Below are 12,248 nucleotides of genomic sequence, written 5' to 3' on the forward strand. Positions count from 1 at the left end.
TAAACTGAGAATCACTTTGGGAGAGATCCCTCTGTATAATTAATAATTATTAAACAGGAAAACTGTCTCCCCAAGCACTGGCTCTGTGAATACAGATGGATAACTTGTTCTATGAAAACTGCAAATGTGATGATGGAACATGTTCTACTAGAATTTTAATATTAAAGCAATGATATTGTGTTTACATACAATGACCTAAATTATTAATGAACTAAAACTGCTCTGTTTCTTTCTGTTTTTGATTCTAGGTGCAAACAGGATAAAGGTAGTCTCATGTTCAAAGAAATAATCTCCATGCTTTGTATCTTTTATTGTTTTAAAAGACTCCACAGAAGTACTCAGTAAGTGGATAAAAAGAAGATGTCATAGCTTAACATTGCTGAATGATTATTTTCATGTAGGGAAGATGTCCCCAAAAGGTTCCAGAGTGTTAAAATTCTCCATCAAAACTTATGGAAAAACTCTGAATGCTCATGAGCAGTTTAAGAATCAGCTCTGTGAGAAAAAAAAGGGTCTGACTGAGGTCTTCTCACCGGAGGAGTGTGATTTCATTCTGGCTTTTTGTCCAGTTGTGTCACGTGCTGGAACAAACATTGATGCAGCACTTGAGGACATTTCAGGTAAGTTTTCACCCTCTCCTCAAAGAACCTGATGAAGAAGTATCAAAAAATGTATTCTTGTTCAAAACAAATAATTGGTATTTTTTACACATCCCTCCTTCATTAATGTTAAAGACATTATATGAATTAGCAATTCAGGTTTAGATGCAATGAATTAATTACAGTGAGTTGAAATGTAAAAAATGTGTGTTAAAATAGTGTAGCATATGAAACAGTATTTAAAAATCTTGCAAATGTGTGTCAAAAGATTCAGTAATATAAAATGGATTTTCTTTATTTTCAACAGATTCTAAGCCTGCTGTTCTAGTGGTGCTCCACCACACCTTTGATCCAGAAGCCATCGTACCAGACAGTAACAGACGTGTGAGAAAGGAGAATATACTTACTGTTGTTGACTGTCTTTTCCATGAGGACAATGGTTTACTGGCATGTATGAAGAACAAAGCAGCAATCCACCACTGTGTACAGCAGGTACACCAAAAAAACAAAATCAAAATCCTTTATTTAATAATTTGTGTGACAGAATTCAAATGCATAGGACTACAAGTTAGCTCATCTTGGTTTGTTTCAGCACTGTCATATTCAGCATTCACATCACACTTGACTTGGTTGACAAAAAAGGAAGAGATTCATTTTCAGTGGAGGTCAAATGAAAGAGTGGAAATGAAGCATGTATAGATTATCTTGAAGCCTAATGCAAATAATGAGACACTAAGTCAGCATTAACCAGTTAGAATGAGATTAAATTCGGAGAACAGAATAAACAACTGATCATCCTTATGTCACCCAATTCTCATTAAGGAATATCAACATGCTAAGAACAGGAGGCCAAGTTGATCAAGTTGCTTCTGATGTCATCAGATTCTCAAATCAGCTTCACCTCACTAAAGGGAAACTGAACCAACATTTGTCAATTCACTTACATTTCTCAGCTCAGTCTAATATTCCTTACACGCATAAGACTCAGAACACAGTCAGATATATTTTTCTGGCAACGCTGGTAGATACCCATTAATACTTGAACACTATTCCTGAAATAGGCATGTTCACACATGACATGAAAATCCCAAAGGGAGGATGTGAAGTCTAACATATGCAGCCAAATGGTGGACAAACAGATTCTATCATTTGTCGATTTGCAGATTTCTAGAACATTCCAGAAGATTGACTATAGGAGACTAAGAACTCTGTCTCAGCCATGTTTATAAATTATGGTTACCATGACTGCATGTTTTTCTCTTGTCCTTGCAGCTGTGCAGTTACTTTAATTTGACCAACAAGGATAAAAGGACTTCCCACAAGAAGGGAACCAAAAAAAATGAGACTAGAGACTCCCCAGGGCCCCCAGGTGACTCCAAAAAGTATGTTATCAAAATACAGTTCAAGTATTATCATCTAATATTTTTTGCAGAAACATGCTCACAGGAATTTCGACTATATACAAACATGGTGTCACTCTATTTTGTTTGGGATTTAAACAATATTTAAACAAGACAACTGATTCCTTAGTAAAACCAAAGACCAGTGCATATTTGTGCAACTGAGGTAAAAGTTTGTTTGTTTTTTTGTGATTAATGGCAACTAAATGGGGAACCTAGAAATACTTGGGTAGGAACCCCACCGTGCAAATAATCGTTAATAATTAATTAATCTCACATGTTACTTCTCCCTTAAACTGGGTTTTACATGTAGAATTTAGATTTATAATAACCAACAATTATGCAGTATGATTAATCTTGGCCTTTAGTAACTCCTTTATTTTTGTCTGTTTGGATTCTAGGTGTAATCCGGATGAAGGTAATCTCATGCTGAAAGAAATAACTCCCATATTTCATATTTTTTATTGTTATTAAAGATACCACAGTGGCATCTGTTTAAATTTCAAAAAGAAAAAAAATATATCACAGAATAACGTGGCTGTATGCTTATTTTCTTGAAGGGAAAATGTACACCAAAGACTGCAAGCGCTTGACATTCTACAAAATCAAGCACGGGAAAGTTCCAAAAGTTTATAAAGAATTTAGAAAAGATATATTTTCAGGAATAAAGTTTTCAACTAAGAGGAAGGATAATGTCAAGCACTGTGATTTAACTATGGCTTTCTGTCAATCTGAGTCACAAAAGAAAGGAAACATTGACACAGCGATTCAGAAAATTCCAGGTAAATTTTCATTCGCTCATCAGAGAGGTTAAGGGACTTTTCTATCAACCAGTGTATTCTTACTCAAAACAAACACCTGATATGTTTCATATATCCTGTCTGAACATTGCTGTATGTAACACATAAATAAAGAACAGGGTCTTGCATTAATATTGGTATGCAATGCAGCGTAGACACACCAGATAGATCACAGTGAGTTTGTAAAATAATGCGGCAACCTAAACAGCATTTAGAACATTCAACAAAATATTGTAAAAAGGTTAAAATGATATTTTTTTTTCTTAATGGATCCTCTTTATTTTCCCACAGATAATATGCCTGCTATTCTAGTGGTGCTCCACCAAACCTCTAATCCAGAGGAACCTGTGCCACAGAATAGAAATGAGAAAAATATACTCATTGTCCACTGTCTATTTGAACAGAGAGGAAGGAAGAAGTGCCCACTAAAATGTAAAAAAAACCAAGATGCAGTCCTTCAGTGTGTGGAACAGGTTTGGAAAATGGAAATTAAATTCTTAATTTGCTAATTTATACAATGAAATGAAAGTGAATGTGAAAACAAGCTACCAAATCTCTTTAGTTTGCTTGAGAATTGCCAGATTCTCAGCAGACATGACATGGGTGACATAAACATGGAAATGATTCATTTTCAGTGGAACTCAAATGGAGGAGTGGAAATAAGTCAATGACAACCACTTAGGAGGACATACATTTGGGGGAACAGAATATACAGCCCATAATGCTACTTGTCTACATTCTAATAACAAGATGATGTCAGTAGAGAGTCCGCAGGGTCTTAAATCAGCTGCTCCACACTTAAAAACTTCAGCTTGGCCTAAACGTATTATCCTTTTGATCTGACTGGAGATGTTCCCAGATATCATTAATATTCTTAATCCTCTTCATGTTTGACACATTTTATGTGCTGAGAGTACAGTAGCCCCCCCCCCCCCCTTATCCACGGGGGGATACGTCCCGAGACTGTGGATGCCTCAAACTGCGGATAATACCGAATCCTATATATAATATGTTATAATATTTTTTTTGCTATACATGCAAACTATGATAAATTTTGTGATAAAACTATGATAAAATTTAGTTTATAAATTGGCCACTAAAAGAGATTAACAGCAATGGCATCCCGAGCAGGACAGTGCAAGATGATTGTCACGCTACTCAGAATGGCATGCAATTTAAAACTTATGAGTTGTTTATATCTAGAATTTTTCATTTAATATTTTCAAACAAGCGACTCCGTGGATAAGGAGGATTTGCTGTATAATGGATATCATTAGGAATAAAAATACCATTCACTATAAAAAAGTATGAGCACAGCCATGTTTTTTTTTTTTTAATTTCCATTGTTTCTTTCATCTTGGCAGCTACAGGCTACTTTTCATCTGGAAAAAAGAAGGAGATGAACACAAGTAGGGGTTGAAAACTCTCAACAATGTATGTAAAAATATATTAACACACTTTATTTAGTAGTCATGGAACACATTAGCAGGTTAAATGAAGAGTATGACTTTTTTAACTTAACAGACAGAATGTTCATCATAGTGTGATAGAGGATAGTCCTGAAAGTGTCTGTGGTTAGAATACAGATCCGTAAGGAGTCCAGTAAAACAGTTGTGTTAAACAGAGGGCTAAATCCCCACACGTTACTGCACTGATTAGTACTGATTAGGGCTGATTAACTGCCTAATCACATATAACAGTTAGAATAATTATATTAGCGATACTGGATCAAAATTTAACTCAAATCAAATATGTGATAATCTTCTGCAGTAAGTAATCTGTAAAATTCTGGAGTTTTAAAGTTTTCTATAAAATTATAAAACTTCGACTGAGTTACCATCAGAGTGATGTAAGGACATACAACTAGGTGAAAATATATGAAACCCCAACTGATGGAAAAATATAGTTCAAAGACAGATGAACAGGACAATGACTTAATGAGATTAATGAAGGAAGAGACAAGGGGAAACGAAGGCATGGACTGTTGTTTGAACATTTATTAACAAAAGGGAATTCATTTTCATACTACACCCTGCAGAGGTCCTCAGTTAATGGCTTTTGTGTTTAGAAATATGAAAGCTATCTCATAACGTAGAGGCTGAGTAGACATAACAAAAGAACAATGAGGTTGCTTGATTTTAAGCCCATCTTTTTACATCTTTTTACATCAATTTCTTATCGGAACTTTGCCTACATTAGATGGTTTGGTAAATAATGGTTTACAGAAGATAAATCAGAATCAATTAAGGCTTCATTTTGACTGAGAAACATCAGTAATTTTGTGATGACAAGCTGTTGTTAAAACTGTGCACCATATTGAAAGTATGTATTTCATGTTTATTCATGTTAATTTAGATTTGCAGATGATCCTGTGGATGAACCTCTTCATCTGAGATAAAGCAGTAATCTCTCTTCAATTTCAAACTCTGTCTACTCTGAGGCCCAGTACCAGTGGCAAGGAAAACACCACTGGGGCATGTTGGGAATGACTGTGGCTTTTCCACTCCATTATTGTGGTGTTTTTAATTCATATCCTAAATGAAAATATGACTGACCTTTGTGTGCTTTGATTTACACTTAAATTTTTTTTGTAAAAATATACACCCTTTTCATGTCATTGAGTTTTTACTTCAGTACCTACACATAAAGAGTATCATAATGTAGTATGTAATATCATGATTACACTTGATTTTCATGTTCTTGCATTTGCTCTTTATTACAGTAATGTAGAATTTATAAAATTCCCTCGGATTTCAAATTCTTTAGAAGGCTTAAGAATTCACTTCTGTATCATGTATAATTACAGTACACCATGTATTTAATATGTTGCACTCTCTATGTTAATGCACTTAGCTTACAGAAATTTGGTCTATGTGGTTGCAGTTGTCTGACAACTGGCAACAGCAAACAGTTTGGAAGTTAATTAGCATGGATGTCCTTAATCCTTACACTGATCTCTGTACATCAAACACTTTATCTTTTCAGCAGCAGTTCAGATATGCTGTTCTGGTATGAAAGAATACATTTACTATAACTGGCATAGCATGTTTGTCATATTATTGAACAAAAATAGAACATATTTGCGTATTTGCGTTACATATTGGAATAGAAAGGGATGTAGATTCTAAACCAATTTTGTGCTTATTGTTGTCTGTCTCACTGTATGTGACCTGAACTCACCGTTTATTGTCGGTCTCACTGCACTGAGCTATTGCTAGCAAACAATAAAAAAGAGAATAAACTCATTTTTGTCTGGTTGTTTTACATGATTTGTGTTAAAATGATAAGGAATTTGAGTCATGATGAATTTATGATCAGTTTTGTGTTAACAAATCTGACTTATAGACTTATGTTGACCTCAAAGGTAAGAATGGGCCACGTGATTTTTCAACACTTAACAGTTAAAGTAGCTCCACATTTACTGTGAGCAGGGGCAGATTTAGGCATGGGCGACATGGGCAGCCGCCCAGGGCGGCATCTTGCCGGGGGCAGCATAGGGCGCCTGTGCAAAAAAATCAAAATGATGACATTTGCACAATCCATTTTCTGTCACTCATTTGCACTGCACGTTAATGATATCATGTCACCATGTGGGTCAGTTAACCTTGTCAGCGTGAACGCCCTGATTCTAGTTTGTGAGCTAGGTAGGCTACTACCTAGGAAGGTCTCCCACTCAGAAGTACAAGATGGGGAGGGGGTGGGGTTCGGTTGACCTCGGCTCCCCACTGGAAGCCCAAGTTAAGGGGCGCGGGGGAGTCTATCAAATAGCGCACCTCTAACCTTGTACAGCACTAATGTAATTAGTAAAATCAGTCACACTACGAAATGCTACAAAATAAACCACAATTCATTCATAATACTTTCATAATATATGTTTCACAGACATATTGTTGCAATTTCTTTTTTTTTGCGAAATCCTTAATATAAGACCAGTCTGCACCCAGGGTACCAGAAGCAGGACTTTTGGCTCTCAGAATAACTATGTTAATCAACACCGTCCACGTTATACCAAAAGATGGAGAGAGAAGTTAACCATGGCAGCGATAACTTAGCTTGCTCCTGCAGTTGATTTGTGCAGGTAGATATATTTCTATGTTTGGGGTCACCTGCCTTTCTTTAGCTGATCCATATCAATTCTGAGCGAGAATAAGCAGAAACATGTTCTCGCTCATAAGCGAGGGAGCTCATAGCCAGCCCAATCCACATTATTTTGGGATTGATGTTTGACTGGTTATGATGTCACTCCATACCACCATCCAGAATGCCCCTGGACCTCCCTACAAGTCTGCCTTCACCCCGTGTTCTTGCCCCCCCACTTTGAAACTCGTTCAGGCGCTGGTCTGCACACCATCAAGGTGAATTGGTTGTCTTGACTCTTGGTGGACAGTGTTGGGGGATGGGTAATGTATTGACGCTCTAGTGCCAAATCAACACAAATGGATATGTCTTTTTTGCTTCTTTTTGATAGTTATGAGTCTTATTTATATATATTTTTTATATTTATACAGCTTTAAATGTTATGATTATTTATTTTTGTTGTTCTGAAAGTCTGAATAAAGATTACAGTTAGTGAAGAATGGTGCTTTTTTAGGGGGGGAGTGGGTGCCGCTGAAGGAGGGGCTCGCCCAGGGTGCCATACAACCTAGAACCACCACTGACTGTGAGACTGATTTACTCTGCGTGTTAGGGATGTGCATCGCCATCACTGAGACCAATGCGATTCGCATGTTCATGCATTGCCAACGATCCGATACATTAAAGATACATATGAAGCAGCTACTAATGCGATATGATATGATTCACCCCTATTGCAATGCAGTGCGATTAAATACGATTTGATTCAAAACAATGCAATTCGACGTGTTACGATGCAATGCAAAAGAATATGATGCTATGCAATTCAATATGGTACCGACAGTTTGATTTTATTTCTTTGGTTCTTCTTAAGCCAGGGGTGGGCAAATCCAGTCCTGGAGTGCCATGGTCCTGTTGTATTTCTTGTTGACTAACTAATACAGTCTGTGATTGGCTGAAGAGCATGCACACCTGTTTTCAAGGTGAAAATCAACAGGCATCTAAGAGGCGAAAACAAAAACTGGCAGGACACTGGCCCTCCAGGACCAGATTTGCCCACCCCTGTAGGAGCCATTTATCTAGTTTCAAGTTTATTTAGAGCCCAATATCACTGTTTACAATCTCAAAAGGTTTTACAGGCCACAACAATCAAAATCATTTATTATTGTTACGTCACAGCTCTAGGGGTACTGGGGCGCGACACAAAAGTGACGGAGACCAAGTGCGTTAAATTACCAAAAGATATTTACAATTTTATTTACACCAAAATAAAAGAAAAAAAGAAAGGAGAGAATAGCGTCAGGGTTTGCCAAGGCAAAAATAATAAACTAAACTATAACTAACTATTTTGGAAAAATCTACCTATTCTACCAGAAAAGAAAAGACAATATAAAGATAAGCACTACGCTGGCTCCCAATCTAACAAAAAAAACAGGAGAAAACTATAAAGAAACAAAAAATGGCCGCTCACCCCTACAGCTCCCAGGGCGGAAACAGAACACATGTTAACCACACACATACAAAACTACAAACACTCTTATATACAACTTCAGTAGAAACTAATACAACACTCACAACAACTCACACAATCAACGACCGGTTTCTTTTGTGGACAATACCCTATAACACAACTAATAACTCACAATACAACAAATCTCTCTCTCAGTTTGTTCCTCTTTCTCCGCTGGTCCGTTCGTCTTTTTAAAAGCTTCCCCCGCAGCCTACAGGGAAATCTTTGGAATCCCATGTGGCTTCATGGAGCCAAACCTGTCGCCACACACCCACACAACGAACCAACGGATGAAAGACACACACCCACACAACGAAACAACAACGACCCTCAGAACTAACGACCGAGGGTCGTAACATTATAATATTTTCTTTTGTATCTCTGTTTTGTGAGTATATGACCCCTACAGGTCAAAAGGTCTTTAAATAGGAAGAGGAACAGACGGAGGGTGTGGCTGACTAGGAGCACACAGCTTTTGACCTTCCAGTTGCTGGCTTCTTTCTCTGTTTTCTAGTATTTTCAGTTTGTCTTTAATTTTATTTTACTGGATAAATGGCCTGTAATGTTTCAAGTCTGTAATAAAACAGACCTTTTTTTTAAATTCCATTTGACCTCATTTTTTTGCAACAAGAAGCATCGAGAGATTCCCTAATCAACACAAATTGTGACTCACAAATGGAAACAAAATTACACTAAATGGTCACTTCACAGCAAATCATTAATTAACTAAAAAATTGCTACTTTTACTTCACATATTTGTTTCTCTAGTACTGCAACTCAGTAAGCATCTCATTTATGCTGTGTACTTTTTAGCGGCACGGCATATTTTGCAAATTGCATGTGTCTTGTCAAATGGCTCGTCTCTCTTGAAATACCCAGTGTCGCCAAACATTTGATTTGCTACTCCTTACTTCTCCATGATGATCTGTGACTCACTCGGACATGGCTCCAACTTGCGTGAGACTTGGCCTAGAAACTTGACGAGAATTGGCCACTGATAGCAGTGGAGATGAGAACGCGTGCTTGAGAAACAGTTTAGAGTTTCAAGTTTAAGTTTATTTAAAGCCCAATATCACTGTTTACAGTCTCAAAGGGCTTTACATGCCCACAGGATTACAACAACTAGAGCAGGGTGGCACCCCCTGACTTGATCCTCATAGCGGGCAAGAAAAACTCCTCAAAAAAACCCAGATGCTAGGGAAAAATAGGAGAAATCTTGAGCAGGACCACAGAGAGAGGAGACCTCTTGTAGGCCAGCCAGGTGTGCAAAAGGTGCCAACCCAGTGGCAAATTACAACAACACAGCGATAATGAAAATGAAAACACAACTAGTAGACAATATAAAGAATGACAAGACAGCATGGGGCTCAGTTGGGGTGGACGACACAGAAGCAGCAGCCATCAGGATGACGATAAAGAGAGAGATGACAGGAAGGGAGGGAGGAAGGGGGGGCACACCTAAGAAGAAAGTAGCCACATTCAAACCAGACACTCTTGCTCGAACAGATGAGCCACAGTCATACAGGAGATGAGGGAGGGAAGGAGAGCATTATTGGAGTATCAGCACTTAACAAATGAAATAAGGAAAATAATTTTATTGAAGCATGAATGTTGCAAGACTAGTGGCTGTTGTAGGGGTTGTCAGGCCTGTAGACCATATTACCCATAATTCCCCGCTTGACCGCATGGGTAATCTGAACCCATCTTCTCAGATTTCACTGAAACGGTATTGGATACAGCAATGGAGCCAGATACCAGACACAGTGATGACGCAATTTTTGCCATAAAACCGCGGAAAATTCCAAACTCTTTCTCTCTCCAGCTCTTCAATTCTCCAACTCTCTAGCAGCGGCTCGCTCTAGCAGCAGCTCGCTAGCAGCGGGTGTTCCTGCCTGCATACAGAGACTCCGTTACTCCCTGGCATTGGATCTCTCGGGCGAGTGATCCTATTGGGATAAAGAGACACCATTTCTCAGCCGAAGAAAAGAACAAAGTAACAACGAAGCGAGATATTTGTACGGCCAAAGTTTTGTTGTACTTTCTCTCGCACAGTTGCGACTTTAACTTCAACCGGCTAATTACACTGTAACGCACACAGTATTCGACGGAAGAAAAGGCGACCGGATCCCTTTTTTATTTCTTTAAACATCGATGAACTAAATCAAGAACCCTTCAAGATCATCGATCGGACGAGCAACGGAGCCCCGAAGATCTTCAAGCAACAAGGAAAAGAACTTCTCCCTAGACCTGCGAATCGCACTGCTCATCAGGCCACCAAAGACGCATCTTCGGTCGCCACGCAATGAGCTGTTCAAAGTAAGGCTGGCATCTGGGCACACTCTAGTATTAAGATTATATGCAGTTAACGTGAAGGAAGTGTTGTTATTTGAATTCTTTTATGATTTAAATATATACACTGTATTTCACGTACAATGCGGTTTTTAGCCGTTTGTTATTTTCTTTTGGTTACAACTTATGAAGGATAGATCTGGCATGCGTTCTCTCTCTCTCTAACTCCCTTTTTCTGATTGCACACCTCCAACATTGGGATTGCAGTGTGACTTAAGGATTGGGTAGAGTTGTTGAGTTGCTTGAGACTAGCTCTAAAGTTAGAGATTCTTTGCGCTTCTAGTTGCCCATGCCCACTCTCGTTGGTGCCTAGCACACACACTTGCGCACTACATCCTCATACCACACATACCTCTTGCCTGTGCGCCTGCGCACAGCCTCTCTCCCTCGCTCCTCCCTCTCTCTTCAGTGCGCAGCTGTGCACACACCCACATACATGCACGCTCTCTCTCTCTCACACACACACACACACACACACACACTCACGCATCTCTGGTCTAACACTCTTTCAGTCCTACAGTGAATACTTGTACATAGCCTCTTCACCATTATATTACCATTTATGCTTTGATCATTCTATTTGCTGCTGATTATTGATTGTACCATCAGTACTAGTTTGCCAAGTAGTATTGATTATGTTAATAAGTAGTATCTTTGAAATAAACTGTTGTCCTGTCTGTTTCTGCCACAGTATTCACTGAATGCCAACGTCTGCCATCAAAGTACTCCCAATTACCTTCATCAACCTGGTTGTTCATGAGTATTATGGATTTAGTAGTGTAATTGTAATACATTAGTACTGCAATACTCTCTAAGACTCTAGCACAGTGTTACAGCTAGCTTATCCCATTAATCTTAGTTGTTTAATTAATAAAATATTGAACACCCAAATTAATGGTTAATAAATTATATGAGACTGATTTATATGAGACTGATTTATTAATCCTATCACACCTACATCTTTTGGTGCCTCTGTGTTAGGATTGCAATTGTACCTACACTGTGGAGGGCGCAGGAGGAGCAGGGCCACGCGGGGGGGAGCAGGGCCAGGGACAGCAGGGCACAAAGTCAGTCAGCTGGCCAAGGGAAGGCGCCACATCCAGGAAGTAGGCGCAGACATCGACCACTCACACAAAGAGAAGAGAGCAGGTTAGTAACAGAAACTGACAAGGTTAAGATAAAAGCAGAGGAGAGGGAGGAGAGAGAGAAGATGAGAGGTATCTAAGCTGGCAGCTACTAGGCTAAACTATGCCAGGAGAGACTACAGCAGAGACTGAGCCTCACCGGATGGTCAGTTCGAAATTATGCTATCCAAACGATACAGAGAATAAATGAGTCTTAAGCTTGGTTGTAAAGGTAGCAAGAGAGTTTGCCTCTTTGATTTCTATAGGTAGGCTGTTCCAGAGAAAGGGTGCGCGGTAGGCAAAGGCGTGATGGCCAGCGGACATCTTTTTAACTCTTGGAACAACTAATAATTTAGCGTCCTGAGAGCGCAAGTTGCAGTGGGGGGGGGGTC

At 38.8% G+C, this 12,248-nt stretch overlaps 1 long non-coding RNA gene across 1 annotated transcript; it reads right to left on the reverse strand.

Moving 5' to 3' along the window:
* Positions 1-254: 254 nt before the first annotated feature.
* On the reverse strand, positions 255-11,768 carry LOC115810031 (uncharacterized). The gene is made up of 3 exons (XR_004025245.1): positions 11,732-11,768; positions 1,007-1,078; positions 255-648 (listed from the first exon to the last, which is right to left on the reverse strand). It is a non-coding gene; the product is annotated as an uncharacterized LOC115810031 (long non-coding RNA).
* Positions 11,769-12,248: the final 480 nt, after the last annotated feature.

This window comes from Chanos chanos, chromosome 4 (genome assembly GCF_902362185.1).
Source record: "Chanos chanos chromosome 4, fChaCha1.1, whole genome shotgun sequence".
NCBI classification, from domain to species: domain Eukaryota; kingdom Metazoa; phylum Chordata; class Actinopteri; order Gonorynchiformes; family Chanidae; genus Chanos; species Chanos chanos.